We start from the raw sequence: 17,212 nt of genomic DNA, 5'->3' as shown, positions 1-17,212 counted from the left end.
TAATGATAGCTAGACAGAATAAGAATGATTAACTCTAAAATAGAAAAAAAAACTTCATGTCTTAACTGGTTGCTGGAGGAACAGAAGCAGAAATCCAGTTCAAGAGCATGTATGTACTCCCAGGCAGAACCCAGGCATTTGCTCCTGGACATTTCCATCAGACTCACCAAAATCAAAGGGATCGAATGGTTTTCAGTTCTATTTTACATGTTAGTAGAGGAAAGCGATAGGACTGAAAATTCAATAAGACCTGGTAACTGGCCCAAGGTTAAAAAAAAAGAAAAATCCAGCACAAAGCTGCTTAATAATCCTTTAGCCTTAAAACATTTTTCATGCTTGCCTGGGGATTGGGACTTGGAAAACACAGGTTAGATGCTGTGGCCATGTATGAGGAAGACAGCATGACAAGGAAAAGTTGCAAGACTGTAACAGGAAAGATAAGTTCTGAAGTAGAACATGCCTGCTGTAAGGTCCAGAAGGTACTGGAATGGGCGAGCAAGTTGATCAAAGTAAAATAAACACATTCACAACTTCATCAGCCATAACCATTTGTCACCGTAGTGGTACAAACTCTTGATACTATGTTTTGTGGGTGTTGTCAAATATAAGACTGTATGCACCGTTGCAGGACTATATAGTATATTTTCATTGCCCTATTGGTCTAATCTTTGCCTATTCATATTTATCTATCTCTGTTCCTTGGCAACTATAGTTCTTTTTAGCTAATTCTGTTTGATCTTTACCAAAATGCCATATAGTCAGACTTAGATAGTATATAGCATTTTCAGATCATCTTCTTTCACTCCGAAATACATATATAAAGTTCCACTATGTCTCTCATAGCTTTATACCTCACTAGTTTCTAGCAATGACTAATATTCTATTGTTTATTTATTCATCTGCCTGCTAAAGGACATCTTGACAATTACTGGTAAAGCTGCTGTACCAATGTGCAATTTTTTTTTCTTTTGGTTTTCTTGAGACAGTGTTTCTCTGTAGCTGTGGAGCCTGTCCTGGAACTAGTTCTTGTAGACCAGGTTGGCCTTGAACTCACAGATATCTGCCTGCCGCTGCCTCCTGAGTGCTGGGATTAAAGGCGTGTGCCACCACTGCCCAGCCCATGTGCAAGTTTTTGTGTAGACATGTTTTCAGTGCATTTGAGTAAATATCAGGAAGCGCAACTGATGACAATAGCATATTTGGTTTGTGGGAAGATGCCAGAGAATCTTCAAAAAGTGGCTCTACTGTTTTTTTCCCTCTAGCAACACATGGGAGTTACAGTTGTCCTACATCCTTGCCAGTATTTAGTGTAGTGTTGACAGTGCTCTGAATTCTGGTCATTGTAATGCCCTAATATCTGATGTTCAACATTTTTTCTAACATAATATTTTATTTGGGAATTTCACATAATTCACCCCATCACACTTACTTCCCAGTCCTCCCAGATCTATGTCCCCCCCCACCCTTGTGACCTCCCCTACAAAAAGAAGAAAAAGTCCAATTTGTGTTGCCTATATATACTCATTGGAGCATGATTAGACTCCCAGTGACCAGTCACGTTGTGTCCCTGTCCACCCCTCCCCCCCACACCAGAAGTCCTCAGTTATGGAAAGCTACACTTTTGCATCCTGATCACAACCACTCCTGTTGTGGCTGCTTCTTTTGGGGGTGGGGTGGGGGAGAGATTGTCACCGAAGCTTTCTATGTCTCCTTTTCAACTTTGAGTCTGCCAGCATTGATCACACTGCAAAAGAAGCTTCTTTGCCCTTCACAGTCTGTGGGAGCAGGAATCATGGACATCCACATGGCCTCTGGTGTGTTAGCACATGCCACAGACTGGTCTCTGGTGGCAGTACAGACCACGGATACCAACAAGGCCCTCTGCTTCAGCACAGGCGTGGACACCTTCATAGCCCTTGGCAGCAGCACAGGCGACGGACAACAACATGGCCTGTGGGCAACACAGAGCACAGACACCAACCTAGCACGCACCTTGTACATCGACATGGCCACCACTGGCCTCCCAGACCACAGATATCCACATGAACCTCAGGCTTCAATATTGAACTTTTTTTTCCCCTCGTCTATCTGCCTTTTCAGTGAGGTATTCAAGAGTTTTGCTCATATTAAAAGCAGATTATTTTCTTATTGTTGAGTTTAAAAACGAATTACGTTTACTTATTTATTCATGTGTTGTAGAGAGGGCATGTCAGGGCATGTGTATGGAAGCCAGATAACAACTTGGGGGAATCGGTTCTCTCCTTCTACCATATAGGGCTCGAACTCAGGGCTTTAGGCTTGGTGGCAAATTGTTTAAATGCTAAGCCATTTCACTGGCCCTCATTGTTGAGTTTTTATTTATTTTTAAAACAATCTTATTTTGCATACCAATCCCAGTTCCCTCTCTCTCCCATCCTCTCACTCTCCCCGCCTTCTCCCCAATCCCACCCGCCATCCACTCCTCAGAGAGGGTGAGGCCTCCCATGGGGAGTCAGCAAAATCTGTCACATCACTTGAGACAGGAACACCCCCCAGCCCCAATCTAGGCTGAGCAAAGTATCCCTTCATAGGGAATGGGCTCTAAATAACCAGTTCATGCTAGGGATAAATACTGATTCCACTGCCAGTGGCCCCACAACTGTCGTCCACATTCAGAGGACCTAGGTTGGTCTTATGCTGGTTCCCCAGCTGTCAGTGCAGGGTCAGTGAGCTCCCACTAGCTTGAGTCAGCTGTTTCTGTGGGTATCCCTATCATGGTCTTGGCCCCTTTGCTCATAGTGTCGTTCCTCTCTCTATGATTGGACTCCAGGAACTCTACCCAGTGCTTAGCTGTGGATCTCTGCGTCTGCTTCCATCAGTTACTGGATGAAGGTCTATGATGACTGATTACAGGGGAAGGGGCATGGTTGGGGCCACAGAGAGGCTGCTCCCAGGTTTCCTGGGCTCCAGTTGGGTGGGGGTGGGGCACGAGATGTGACTTTGGAGACACTGGCCTAGAACTTTGAACCCCCAGATATTTCACCTCTTCAGATGGGGACGGGGCCAAGTCTCTGGTGGTTGCAGATGCTGTGGGGGATGGTTGTGGTACGAAGTGACTGTTCCCAGGTCTTCTGGGCTCAGGTGGGTGGGGGTAGGGCACGGGATGTGCCTCTGGGTTCTATGGCCTAGAGAGTAGGTCACTGTTGAGATTTAAGACATGCCAGGCGGTGGTGGCACACGCCTTTAATCCCAGCACTTGTGAGGCAGAGGCAGACAGATCTCTGTGAGTTCGAGACCAACCTGGTCTACAAGAGCTAGTTCTAGGACAGACTCCAAAGCTACAGAGAAACCCTGTCCTGGAAAAAAAACCAAAAAAGAAAAAAAAAAAGAAACCCTGTCTCAAGAAACCAAAAAACGAGATGGTTGTTATATGGGTTTTTTATTTGTTTGTTTGTTTGTTTTTGTTTTTGAAGACAGGGTTTTTCTGTGTAGCTTTGGAACCTGCCTCTGCCTCCTGAGTGCTGGAAATAATGGAGCGCACCACCACCTCCTGGCATATTGTGTGGTTTTAATAACAGCTTTTTATTATATATGTATCTTCCAGGTTTTTTCTTGGTTTATGGCTTGTCTTCATGTTCTCTTGATCTAGTTTCTGCAGTATGTAAACTTTAAATTTTAAAGAAGTTCAGCTTAAATATTTCTGTGTCTAACTTTTCCCTGGTGTTGTGTCTAAAATATTACCAACCTACCCAAGTTCATCTAGGTTTTCTTCCTCTTGTCTTTAGATGTTTTATAGTTCTACATTCGGGTGTATAGTACATTTAAGATTTTTTTAATCATCCAGCTTTGCCTTGGTTACTGTAGCTTCATATGAATTATCGATGCCTTCTCATGTCATCTGCCATCTTTCCTCTTCTCCTTCAGTATAGATACTTTTAGCCATAGTAACCGGTTACACCCTGAAAAATCTGTCATGAGTTGAAGGTATTAGAAATTGAAAATATATTTGAAACAACTAACCTGCTGAACATCATAGCTTACCCTAGCCCATCTTAAAAACACTGAGAATATTTACTGTAGCCTATAGTCAAACAAGATTATTTAATATAAATCCTATGTATGATAAAATGCTGAATATTACATGTAATTTATGGAAAATTCCAAATTTGAAGTATCAGTTGTACTGCTGTCTAGTAGAAAAAGCACACTGACTTGGTTGTTTTTATTCCCTGGTTCTTCCCTTTCAGATCAAGCAGGAACACAGAATTAGGAGACTTCGGATATTTTAAAGAAAACTTGGACATTTACAAAGTTGAAAAATTTGAAGTTGGTGGGACTTTTAAAATTACTCTGTATTATTTATTTATTTATTTTTGTTGCTGTGATGAAACGCTATGATCAAGACAGTTTATAGAAGAGTTTATTTGAGTTTTCAGTTCCAGGAGGATAAGAGTTCATCATGGTGAGGAAATGATAGGCCTGGAGGCTGGGGTAGCAAGATGAGAACTCAGGTCTTGAACTATAACCATGAAGCTGAGATAGGAAACTAGAGAATAGCATGAATCTTTAAACTTTCAAAGACCATACCTAGTGACAAACTTTATCCAGCAAGGCCACACCTCATTTTTTGTTTGTTTTGCTTTGCTTTTTTTTTTTTTTTTGGTTTTTCGAGACAGGGTTTCCCTGTAGTTTCTAGAGCCTGTTCTGGAACTAGCTCTTGTAGACCAGGCTGGCCTCGAACTCTGAGATCCGCCTGCTTCTGCCTCCCGAGTGCGGGGATTAAAGGCGTGCGCCACCAACGCCCGGCTGTTTTGCTTTTTGAAACAGGGTTTCTCTGTGTAACTTCGGTGGTACTGGAACTTGCTCTGTAAATGGCTGCCCTCAAACTCACAGAGATCTACATGCCTCCTCCTCTGGAGTGCTGGGATTAAAGGTGTGCGCCACTATCCGACCCTCCCCCCACCCCCCAAGCAAAGGCCACACCTCTTAAGTTTTCTCAATCAGAACCACCTACTGAAGACAAAGTTTCAAATGCCTGAGACAATGGGGGACTTTTGTCTTTCAAACTATCACATACTCCATTTTATACTGTGGTGTTAACCTGAGATTTGAGGGAAAGGAAAAGAAAGAAAAACGTATGGTTCAATCATGCTGTATCTGTATACCAAGTTGATAAGGAGGCACATTTTGCTTGTTTTTGGAAATTTGAGGTATATTAGTTATCTGAGAAAAGGGATCTGTGGTGGTTTGACGGAAAATGGCCCTCAAATGGAGTGGCACTACTAGGAGGTGTGGCCTTGTTGGAATAGGTGTGGTCTTGTTGGAGCAAGTGTGTTACCATGGAGATGGGCTTTGAGATCTCATATATGCTTAAGCCATGCCCAGTGAGACCGTTCACTTCCTGTTGCCTGCCAGTCAAGATGTAGGATTCTGAAGTCCAGCACCATGTCTGTCTGCATGCTGCCATGTCCCATCATGATGACAATGGACTGAACTTCTGAACCTGTAAGGCACCCGATGAAATGTTTTCCTTTAGAAGAGTTGCTGTAGTCATGACATCTCTTCACAGCAATAGAAACCCTAACTAAGACAGGAATCTCAATGAAAGAATTGCCTTCACCTATTGGCCAGTGCACATGACTGTGGTTATTTTCTTGATTAATGATTGTTATTGGACAACCCAGCCTCTGTGGCCTGTTCCACCTGTGGTCAGGTAGTTCTGGGTTGCATAATAAATCAAGCTGAGAAAGCCATGGAAAACAAGTCGGTAAGTGGCATTACTCCACGGTCTTTGGTTCAGTTTCTGCTTTGAGGTCGTGCCTTGGCTTTCTTCAATGATATCCTCTAACCTGTAAGACGCAGTAAACTCTTCTCCCCAAGTTGCTTTTGGCTAGGGTGTTTTTCACAGCAATAGAAGTCTAGCCAGGACACTCACAAAGCAGTGCATTTCTTTAAGTCTTATTCATATAGTATTAGTTTTGGTTAACCCACCTCCTTTGCCATATTCTTTCCTATCTCCCTATTCCCATCTGCACTTATTATCCTTTTCTTTTTCTTTTCTTTTTTTTCCCCTCAAGACGGGGTTTCTCTGTAGCTCTGATTCTCCTGGAACTTGTTTTATGGACCATATGGTATTGAACTCCTAGATCTGCCTGCCTCTGCTTCCTGAGTGCTGAGATTAAAGGCGTGCGCCACCACTACCACCTGATCCCTACTTTATACCTTTAACCCAGAGTATTCCTCCCTATTCTTTCCTGGCTTTCCTTTTAGTATCACCTCTGATGGTTTTTTACTTGGGTTGTAACATGGTAGATTTCCATATAGTTTAATCCATCCACTTTTCATTTTTATTAAACTTCCCCCATCCCTTGTTTGCCCACCACCACTCCTCCCATGTTTGAATTTTTCTGCATCCAATATTCTCCCTCTTTATTTTCATTTTGCCATATTTCCTCCTTTAATGCACGCATCTTCAATATCCCATTTCTAATTACCTGACTTCTGCATCCAAGTTAAAGCAAAAGAGGAAATGTTACGATCCACATATGTGAGAGAACATGTGGCATTTGTCTTTATGAATTTGGGTGACCACTCTGAGTATAATCTTTTTTAGTCCCATCCATTTGCCTGCACATTTCCTGTTTCTTTACAGCTGGGCAGCATTCTATTCTGTATATATGCACCACAATTTTTTCTATCCATTCATCTGCTGATGGATGTCTAGGTTGGTTTTATTTCTGAGCTAATGTGAACATGGATGTGGAGTAGGACATAACGTCCTTTGGTATAGGCTCAGAAGTGGTATAGCTCGGTTACTTGGCAGATCCGTTTCTAGCTTTTTGAGGACCCTTTAGACTTATTCCCAAATTGGCACTAGTTTATGCTCTTATTAACAGTATAAAGGTATAAAGGTGCCTTTCTCCTCACATCCAGGCTGGTTTTCGTTGTCATTTGTGTCCCAAGTTATCTCTGACTGCAGTGAGATGGAAGCTTAGGTGATTTAAATCAGTCTTTCCCTGCTAACCTCTGACTATTACCCATTTGTATTTCTTGTTTTGAGAACTTTCTGTTCAGTTCCATAGCCCATTTTTTAATTGGGTTGTTTCTTTTCTTCATTTTTAGATTCTCCTGCCCCATAGTTTGTATATTTTAGACACTAATGTTGGATACTTAGATGGCAAAGATTTTCTCCTATTCTGTGGGTTGCCTCTTCACTTGATTGACAATTTCCTTTGAGAAGCCTTTTAATTTTTGTGAAATACTGTTTGCCAATTATTGGTCTTTGTGAACAGCGAGAGTCCTATTGCACCTATAAATCGAAATATTTTCCCTAATTTTTGTCCTAGCAATTTCACAGTATCAGGTCATATATAGAGATCCCTGATCCATTTGGAGTTGAGTTTTGTGTAGTATGAATGACAAACGTCTAGTTTTTTTCTGCATATTGAGATCCAGAATTCTGAGCACTGTTGATTAAAGAGATGTCTTTTCTACAATGTATCCTTTTGGTATCTTTGTCAACGATAGTGTTGCTGTAATTGGGCAAACTTCCTATTTGGGCCTTCTATTCTGTTCCATTGATCTATGACTTTCCTTTTGTGTCTATGCCATGATGCTTTTTATTACTGTGGCTCTGAGGTGCAGTTAGAAATCAGATAAGGTGATTCCCTCTTTTTATTCAAGATTGCTTTGGACATCTCACAGCTGCTTTAGCGGCAGCTGCAGACCCAGAGTGGAGACAGGCTGGAACTCTAGATTAGGTTCACAGGCAAGTGCGAAGTTCCACATCTTACAATTGCCCCAGCAGAAACTGCAGACTCACGCATGATAGGGACTGGGTCTGGCTCACAGCAAAGCCCACAGATAACAAGGGGAGTTCCAGAACTCACCATGAAAGCTGCAGACCCAGGAAGGAGGCCCAAACAAACACAGGGCCATGCCAGACCTTCAGAGGAAGACAAGAGACAGAGTAATTCCCAAAGAGGGGCATTACACCTCAATCCTACTCCAATTTAGTCTTCCCAGAACATTGCAAAACCCACCACTGATGGAGAAAAAGAAGGCTTGAGTTTAAATGGAGCAAAATACAAAAAAAAGAAGGAAGGAAGAAAAAAAAGAATCAACATAAAAAACAAGATAGTTTTTCAAAAAGAAAAAAAGTCACTAAGGTAGAGAAATTAAATCTTTCAATAAAAATCAATGATGAATTTTTAAAAAATGTGAGTGGAATATATGAAAGCTCTGGGACACCATGAAGAGACCAGATTTTTTTTTTGTGAGCCTAGCATTTAATGGCTGAGCCATTTTTCTAGCCCTGAGACCAGATCTTCTAATTATGGACATAGAAAAAGCTGCACCAAAGGTATAGAGAAATTTTTTAAAATATTTATTTATTTATTATGTATACAATATTCTGTCTCTGAGTGTGTCTGCAGGCCAGAAGAAGGCACCAAACCTCATTACAGTTGGTTCTGAGCCACCATGTGGTTGCTGGGAATTGAACTCATGACCTTTGGAAGAGCAGGTAATGCTCTTAATCATTGAGCCATCTCTCCAGCCCTATAGAGAAAATTTTTAATAAAATCATAGAAGTCAGGCAGTGGTGGTGCTTGCCTATAATCCCAGCACTCAGAAGGCAGAGGCAGGCAGATCTCTGTGAGTTCGAGGCCAGCCCGGTCTATAAGTCTATAAGAGCTAGTTTCCAGAAACCCTGTTGGAAAACCAAAAAAAAAAAAATCATAGAAGAAAATTTCCTAAAGCTAGAGAAAGAGATGCCCAGACAGGCAAAAGAAGTCCACAGAAGAGCAAATAAATAATACCAGAAAAGAACCTTTCCATGACATATTATAGTAAAAAAAAGAATGTTTTGAAAGTTTAAGGAGAGAAGGATTAAATAATCTATAAAGGCAGTCTCATCAGAATGACACCGGATTGATTATTCAGCAGAAACTTTGAAAGCCAGAAGGACTTGGGAAGACTGAGATCTGAAAGTCCACAACTGCCAAACCAGACCATTAGCCGAAGGAAAGCTGTGTGCTGAAATTGAAAGCTAAATAAAAACTGTCCACGATAAAAATAGACAAAAAAGGAATTGATGACCACTAAGCCAGCTCTTCAGGGGATACTGGAAGGAGTATGTCAATCTGAAGGGAAAGATAGCCACAAGAAATTGCCACAGGATTAAGTAAACAAAACCAGGGCAGTTAATCAAAAGAGGTTTAAGAGAATTCCCCACAAAGCCAACAGAATGGCAGGAATGAAAACACACCTGCCAATAGCAACTCAGTATTTTTTTTTTTTTTTTTTGGTTTTTCGAGACAGGGTTTCTCTGTAGCTTTGGAGCCTATCTTGGAACTAGCTCTTGTAGACCAGGCTGGTCTCGAACTCACAAAGATCCGCCTGCCTCTGCCTCCCGAGTGCTGGGATTAAAGGCGTGCGCCACCACCGCCCGGCTGCAACTCAGTATTAACTGTGTCACTTCTCCAAATAAAAAAAAATACAGACAAGCAGATTGGATTTTAAAAAGTAGGATACCGTTGGGCGGTGGTGGTGCATGCCTTTAATCCCAGCACTCGGGAGGCAGAGGCAGGTGGATCTCTGAGTTCGAGACCAGCCTGGTCTACAAGAGCTAGTTCCAGGACAGGCTCCAAACCTACGGAGAAACTCTGTCTCAATAAAACAGGGAGAGAGAGAGAGAGAGAGAGAGAGAGAGAGAGAGAGAGAGAGAGAGAGAGAGAGAGAGAGAGAGAGAGAGAGAGAGAGAGAGTGAGAGAGAGGAGAGAGAGAGAGAGAGAGATATGATGCCAGGGACCTATGGTCCTTATTCCTTGCCCTAAACTCGAGCTACCTCCCGTAAGCTATAGGGATAGTCCAAAGTCCAAATTTCTGCTTAGGGTCCCACACTTTCAGGGATGTTCCCTGCCATCATGTTCCAGTGCATTTGGCAATCTCCTCTCTGTTGGCTTAGAATGGCCTCAGTCTAAGGATCCTTGGTAGATGAGAGGCAAGGAGGCCCTAATGGGATGTTTTCTGGTGCTGAGCAGTTGCTTGCTCCTCTGCAGGAAGGTGACATGCCTGCATTACTGTCCTCAAGGCAGTCAACCCTTGCTTACAGTTGGCATCCTAGGAGATATTTGTTTTTTTCCAGAGAGCTCCTTTACTAAGCAGGCAAGAAAAGTTAAAGGGGCTGCTTTCTGACTCAGGCAGAAAACAGCAGCAAATGACCTTGTGGGTATAATTTTTAAGAGAAGGAAAAGGGCAAGTCTCTGTTGGAATGGGCTTGAATTCAGTGGTAAAGGAGATTAGAGGATGAGGAAAAGGGGGACGCGGACAAGGGAAAGGGGGAAGGAGTATTTGAAAGAAACTACCTCAATAGTGAATATTTGAATAAAAAACATTAAAAAATAAAGGTAAAGGGGGAAACCCTGTGCTAGAGTGTGGTGTTTAATTTTTTTAATTAAAAATGTAAACTTTTCATACTAGCCCAGTACCCCCTCTCTCCCCTTCTTCTGCCTCCATCCCACCTCTACCTACTACTCCTCAGAAGATGGTAAGGCCTCCCTTGGGCAGTCAACAAAGTCTGGTATACCAAGTTGAGGCAGGACAAAGCCCCTCTCCCTTTTATCAAGGCTGAACAAGGTATCCCACCATAGAGAATGGGCTCCAAAAAGCCATTTCATGCATCCAGGATAAGTCCTGGTCCCACTGCTAGGGCCCCGCCAACAGATCAAGCTACATAACTGTCACCCACTTTCAGAGGGCAGGATGCCCAGCTGTAGGTCCATAATCCCTGAGCTCCCACTAGCTTGGGTCAGCTGTCTATGTGGTTTCCCAATCACAGTCTTGATCCCCCTTGCTCATATGATCCCGCATCCCTCTCTTCAACTAAGCTCCAGGAGCTCAGCGCAGTGTTTGGCTGTGGGTCAACTGCATCTACTTCTGTCAGTTACTGAATGTAGGTTCTATGAGGACAATTACGGTATTTACCAATCAGATTACAGGAGAAGGTCAGTTCAGACACCCTCTCCACTATTGCTAGGAATTTTAGCTGGGGTCATCCTTGTGTATTCCTGGGAATTCCCCTAGCACCTAGTTTCTCCCTAACCCCACAATGACTCCTTCCATCAAGATATCTCTTTTATTGCTCCCCGACCCCCTGCTCTGTCTCTCCCTCAACTCTGCCATCTTGAGCCCTCATGTTCCCATCCCCTGTCCCCTCTCTTCAACTCCCCTTCCCAATTTACCCAGGATATCTAAACTATTTCCCTTTCCTGGGGCCCCCTTAGGGTCCTCCTTTTTAACTAGCTTCTCTGCCATTGTGGATTATAGCCTGGTTATTCTTTGCTTACATCTAATATCCATTTACGAGTGAGTACATATGGTGTTTGTTTTTCTGGGTCTGGGTTACCTCACACAGGATGATTTTTTTTCTAGTTCCATCCATTTGCCTGCAAATTTCAAGATGTCATTGCTTTTTTGTTTTGTTTTGTTTTTTAACCACTGAGTAACACTTCATTGTGCAAATGTACCACCTTTTCCTATCCATTCTTTGGTTGAGAGGCATCTAGATTGTTTCCATGTTCTGGCTATTACAAATAATGTTGGTATGAACACAGTTGAGCAAATGTCTTTGTGGTATAATTGTGCATCTTTTGGGTATATAGCCTGAATAATCACACAGAAACTATATTAATTACAACACTGCTTGGTCAATAGCTTAGGCGTATTCCTAGCTATCGCTTACATCTTAAACTAACCCATTTTTATTAATCTGTATATCACCACGAGTCTGTGGCCTACTGTCTCCTTCATCAGCTACATCGCATCTCCTTGACTCCGCCGACTCTCTCTATAGATCCCTTTCAGCCTGGTTATATTCTGCCCTGACATAGGTCAAAGCAGCTTTATTCACTAACCAATAAAAGCAACACATATACAGAAGGACATCCCACATCAGTGATATTGTTGGGTCTTAAGGTAGTTTGATTCCCAGTTTTCTGAGAAACCACCATACTGATTTCCAAAGTGGCTGTACAGGTTTGCACTCCCATCAGCCATGGAGGATTGTTCCCCTTACTCCACTTCCTCTCCAGCATAAGGTGTCATCAGTGTTTTTGATCTTAGCCATTCTGACTGGTGTAAGATGGTATCTCAGTGTCATTTTGATTTGTATTTCTGGGAGATAGTTTTTGATGGGTTCCCTGTTCCTGATTTGGCTGCTCTGAAGGATCTGGGTATTTGTTCCTAGGATGAGCCACTTCCCACTTGGTGACTTGTGGTATTACCTGTCCCACTGCTCCAGGCCCATCCTCTTTGGTCAGAGCTGGAGGAAGAGGAATCTTTGAAGACTGAGGGATTGTGCAACTAGCTTGATTTCTTGACAAGGCTTGGTCGACTTTTTTTCTTTATTTCCTTTTTTAAAATTGATTTTTATTGAGCTTTACATTTTTTCTCTGCTCTCCACCCTGCCTCTCCCCTTCAGGGTAAACTACTGAGACTCAGGCCTCAGTTAAATTTATTGATGACTGAGTCCTACACTGGCGCCAGTGATAATGGTTAGAAGTTAAGAAATTCCTTTGGGGGCTGGAGAGATAGCTTAGAGGTTAAGAGCACTGACTGCTCTTCTGGAGGTCCTGAGTTCAATTCCCAGCAACCACATGGTGGTTCACAACCATCTGTAATGAGATCTGGTGCCCTCTTCTGGCCTGCAGGCATATATGGAGGTGGAATACTGTGTACATAATAAATAAATAAATCTTAAAAAAAAGAAATTCCTTTGGGCTCTACATTTTTCTCTGCTCCCCTCACTTCCTCTCCTCTCCTCTTCAACCCTCCCCCAAGGTCTCCATGCTCCCAATTTACTCAGGAGATCTTGTCTTTTTCTACTTTCTACTATGCATGTAGATTAGATCTATGTAAGTCTCTCTTAGGGTCCTCATTGTTGTCTAAATTCTCTGGGATTGTGGTTTGTAGCCTGGTTTTCTTTGCTTTATGTTTAAAAACCACTTATGATTGAGTACATGTGATAATTGTTGTTCTGTGTCTGGGTTACCTCACTCAAAATAATGTTTTCTAGCTCCATCCATTTTCCTGCAAAATTCAAGCTGTCGTTAATTTTTTCTGCTGTGTAGTATTCCGTTGTGTAAATGTATCACCTTTTCCTTATCCATTCTTCGGTTGAGGGGCATTTAGGTTGTTTCCAGGTTCTGGATATGACAAACAAAGCTGCTATGAACATAGTTGAGCACATGTCCTTGTGGCACAATTGAGCATCCTTTGGATATATACCCAAAAGTGATATTACTGGGTCTTGAGGAAGGTCATTCCCTAATTTTCTGAGAAATCGCCACACTGACATCCAAAGGGGCTGTACCAGCTTGCATTCCCACCACCAATGCAGAAGTGTTCCCTTTTCCCCACAACCTCTCTAGCATAAGTTATCATCAGTGTTTTTGATTTTGGCTATTCTTACAGGTGTAAGATAGAATCTCAGAGTTGTTTTGATTTGCAGTTCTCTGATACTAAGGATGTTGAACATTTCCTTAAGTGTTGTTCAGCCATTTTAGACTCCTCTGTTGAGAGTTCTCTGTATAGATCTATACTTGATTTTTTTATTGGATTATGTGTTCTTTTGGTGACCAATTTCTTGAGTTCTTTGTATATTTTTTAGATTAGACCTGTGTCTGATGTGGGGTTAGTGAAGATCTTTTCCCATTCTGTAGGCTGTTGTTTTGTCTTGTTGACCATGTCCTTTACTTTACAGAAGCTTTTCAGTTTCAGGAGGTCCCATTTATTGATTGTTTTTCTCAGTGTCTGTGCTGCTGGGGTTATATTTAGGAAGTGGTTCCCTGTGCTAATGCGTTCAAGTGTATTTCCCACTTTCTCTTCTATAAGGTTCAGTGTGACTGGCTTTATGTTGAGGTCTTTGATCCATTGGACTTGAGTTTTGTGCATGGTGATAGATATGGATCTATTTTCATTCTTCTACATGTTTAAATCCAGCTATGCCAGCACCACTTGTTAAATATGCTTTCTTTTTTCCATTTGATATTTTTTGCCTCTTTGTCAAAAATCAGGTGTTTGAAGATGTGTGGATTGATATCTGGGTCTTCTATTCGATTCCATTGGTCCTCCTGTTTGTTCTTATGTCAATACCAGGCTGTTTTCAGTAACTATAGCTTTGTAGTAGAGTTTGAAGTCAGGGATTGTGATGCCTCCAGAAGTTCTTTTATTGTCCAGGATCATTTTGGCTATCCTGGTTTTTTTTTTTTTTTTTTTTTTTTTTTGCTTTTCCATATGAAGTTGAGTATTGTTCTTTCGAGTTCTATGAAGAATTTTGCTGAGATTTTGATGGGTATTTCATTGAATCTGTTTGGGCAACTTTCTACGGAAGAAAATTCAGCCCTGAGAAGCAGAGAGCACTTCTGACACTGAATCTTTGATCTTAATTTTTCTCAATTTTTAGAAAGAATTATACATCCCAGCCACAGTTTTCTCTCCCTCCTCTCTTCCTAGTTCCTCTGCCCACCTACCTGTCTTTGTTCCTATGCCCAATCCACTCTTCCTCTGTTTCTGTTTAGGAAAGGGCAGATCTCCCATGAGTATCAACAAAACATAGTGTATTTGATGCTGAATTTTACCTTGTTTTGTAAATAATGTTTCACATAAAAATGTTTTTTATAATATATGTTGAATTTTGTCAAATGCCTTTTCTGCATCCACTTAGATGATCATGTGATTTCTGTCTTTTAGCCTATGTGCTGAATAACATTTATTGATTTTACTAAAATATTTCAAAAGACCTCTATATCTCTGTAATGAATACAGCTTGGTTGCCATAGATGTTCTTTTTTTTTTGTGATGCTGCATTCAGTTTTCATTTTGCATCTGTGTTTATCAGAGAGACTGGTTAGCTATCAGCAATTTTCCTTTTTTTTTCCTTTTGGCTAAATCTTTATCTGGTTTTGGAATCAGAGTAATATGAGCTTTATAAAACGAGTATTTAAATACTCTAGATTATAGGGGACATTTCTCATTCAAAATATCTTACATAGCCAAAGATGACCTTGAATTCACTATGTAATTGAAGATGATCTTGAACTTTTGATTCTTCTGTTTCCAAAGTACTGATATCAAAATGCCTAATTTTATGTGGTGCTGGAGATTGAACCATGGGTTTCATGAATGTTAAGCAAACACACTACCAAATGAGCTACAACCACAACTCCTGATTTATATTTGTTAGTTTGTCTTAATGTACTAGTGGTTAAACCCAGGACCTGGCACATAATACATATACTCTACTACTGAACTATATACTCAGTTCCTCATTTTTAATCAAGGACAGAAATCACATGATCATCTCAATTGATGCAGAGTAGTCCTTTGACAAAATCCAATATCCTTTCATGATAAAAGTCCCATGGAAACCAGGAATAAAGGAACATATCTCAGCATAGTAAAGGCTATATCAGCAAACCTATCATCAACATTATATCAATAGGGAAAAACTAAAAGCGTTTTCGTTAAAATCAGGAAGAAGGTGGGTGCGTCCACTTCTGAAAAGTTTCTGCACCCCAATAATCTTCTTTGCTGATGCAATAATTTGAATCAGACCAAATCAAACTGAATTAGAAAAAGCCCAGGTTTAATAGATACAAATGTTCCCAGATGGCTTTTCAGTCCCCTAGAGGGGAGACAGGAAGGAAGACCCCGTGTTTGTTGTCTGGGGGGCAGTTTAAATACCCTGTAGGAGTGATCTTGAGCATCTCTAGGGAGGGGTTGTCATTTTTCAGACTTTCTTGGGGGCTGCGTCTGGGCTGAGGCAACTGCCAGGAGAAGGATTTGGGGTGGAGCTTCTACCCGAACATTCCTGACTCTTTGGATATATGGATTCCTAGGGGCTGGGGTTAAAGCCTATGCCCGAACTTATTCTTCAGGATATATCTTGAATATATCTTATTCAATATAGATAGTATCTGAAGTCTTAGTTAAAGCAATAAAAAAATAAGAGGGGGTACAGATAGGAAAGAAAGAATTCAAGATGTGCAATGATACAATTCTATATATAATAGATTATATCAGAAAACTCTTAGATATGACACATACTTTCAGCAAAGTGGCAGGATACAAAATTAACACACAAGATATATAAATAACAAACATGTTGAGAATTAAATCAATAAAACAACCCCATTTGCAATTGTCTTAAAAATATCTTAGTGAATAAACAAATGGTCCCATGAGTAGGAGCACTTGATGAATAAAAAAGAACCTAAGTTTGAATCCTCAGAACCTATACAAAAACAAAACAAAACAAAACAAAAACAGGCATGGCAGTGCATGTGCCCATAGCCTTAGCATTGTTAGGGACAGAGACAGGAGGATCACTAGGGCTTGCTGGTTACCAGCCTACCTGCAGGCTCAATTTGAGACCCTGTCTCAAAGGAATGGGTGGACAGTGATGGAAGCACAAAAGATTCTAGATTCAAAGCATTTTGAGCATAAAAAATAATGCTGTAGATATCACCAAAACTGATTTCAAGTTATACTCTTCAGCTATGGGAACAAAGTAGCACGCTAATGGCACAAACCACACATGTGGACAGATGAAATAGAATAGAGGACCATGATGTAACCCTATCCAAATGCAGTCAACTAACTATAAAGATGTAAAAATAACACATTGGTTTCTTCATCAAATGGTACTAAGAGGTCTGGATAGCCATATAAAGAAGAATGAAGCTAGATCCCTTTATCTTAGCCTATATAAAAATCAACTACAAGTGAATCAGAGTTAATAATATAATACTTTAAACTATAAAACTCTTGACAAGAAAAAGGAGAGAAAATGGCTCAAGATATAAGCACATACAAGGACTCTCTTTCCTGAATAGGACTCTATTTGCTCAGGAAATAAGCTTAACAATTGACAAATGGGATTCATGAAAGTAAGAAAGTTTCATGCTGCAGAGGAAACAATTAAGGAGAGAAGCAGCCTGAAGAATGCAAGAAATTCAGCCAGGCAATGGTGGTGCATGCCTTTAATCCCAGCACTCGGGAGGCAGAGGCTGGTGGATCTCTGTGAGTTCAGGGCCAGCCTGGTCTACAAGAGCTAGCTCCAGGACAGGCTCCAAAGCCACAGAGAAACCCTGTCTCAAAAAAAAAAAGCAAGAAATTCTTTTGCCAACTGTACATCTGGCAGAGGCTTAATACCTAGAATACACAAAGAACG

This window comes from Arvicola amphibius, chromosome X, assembly GCF_903992535.2.
Source record: "Arvicola amphibius chromosome X, mArvAmp1.2, whole genome shotgun sequence".
Classification (NCBI taxonomy): domain Eukaryota; kingdom Metazoa; phylum Chordata; class Mammalia; order Rodentia; family Cricetidae; genus Arvicola; species Arvicola amphibius.
The sequence above is the reverse complement of the archived record's forward strand: the minus strand, read 5'-3'. Positions refer to the sequence as shown.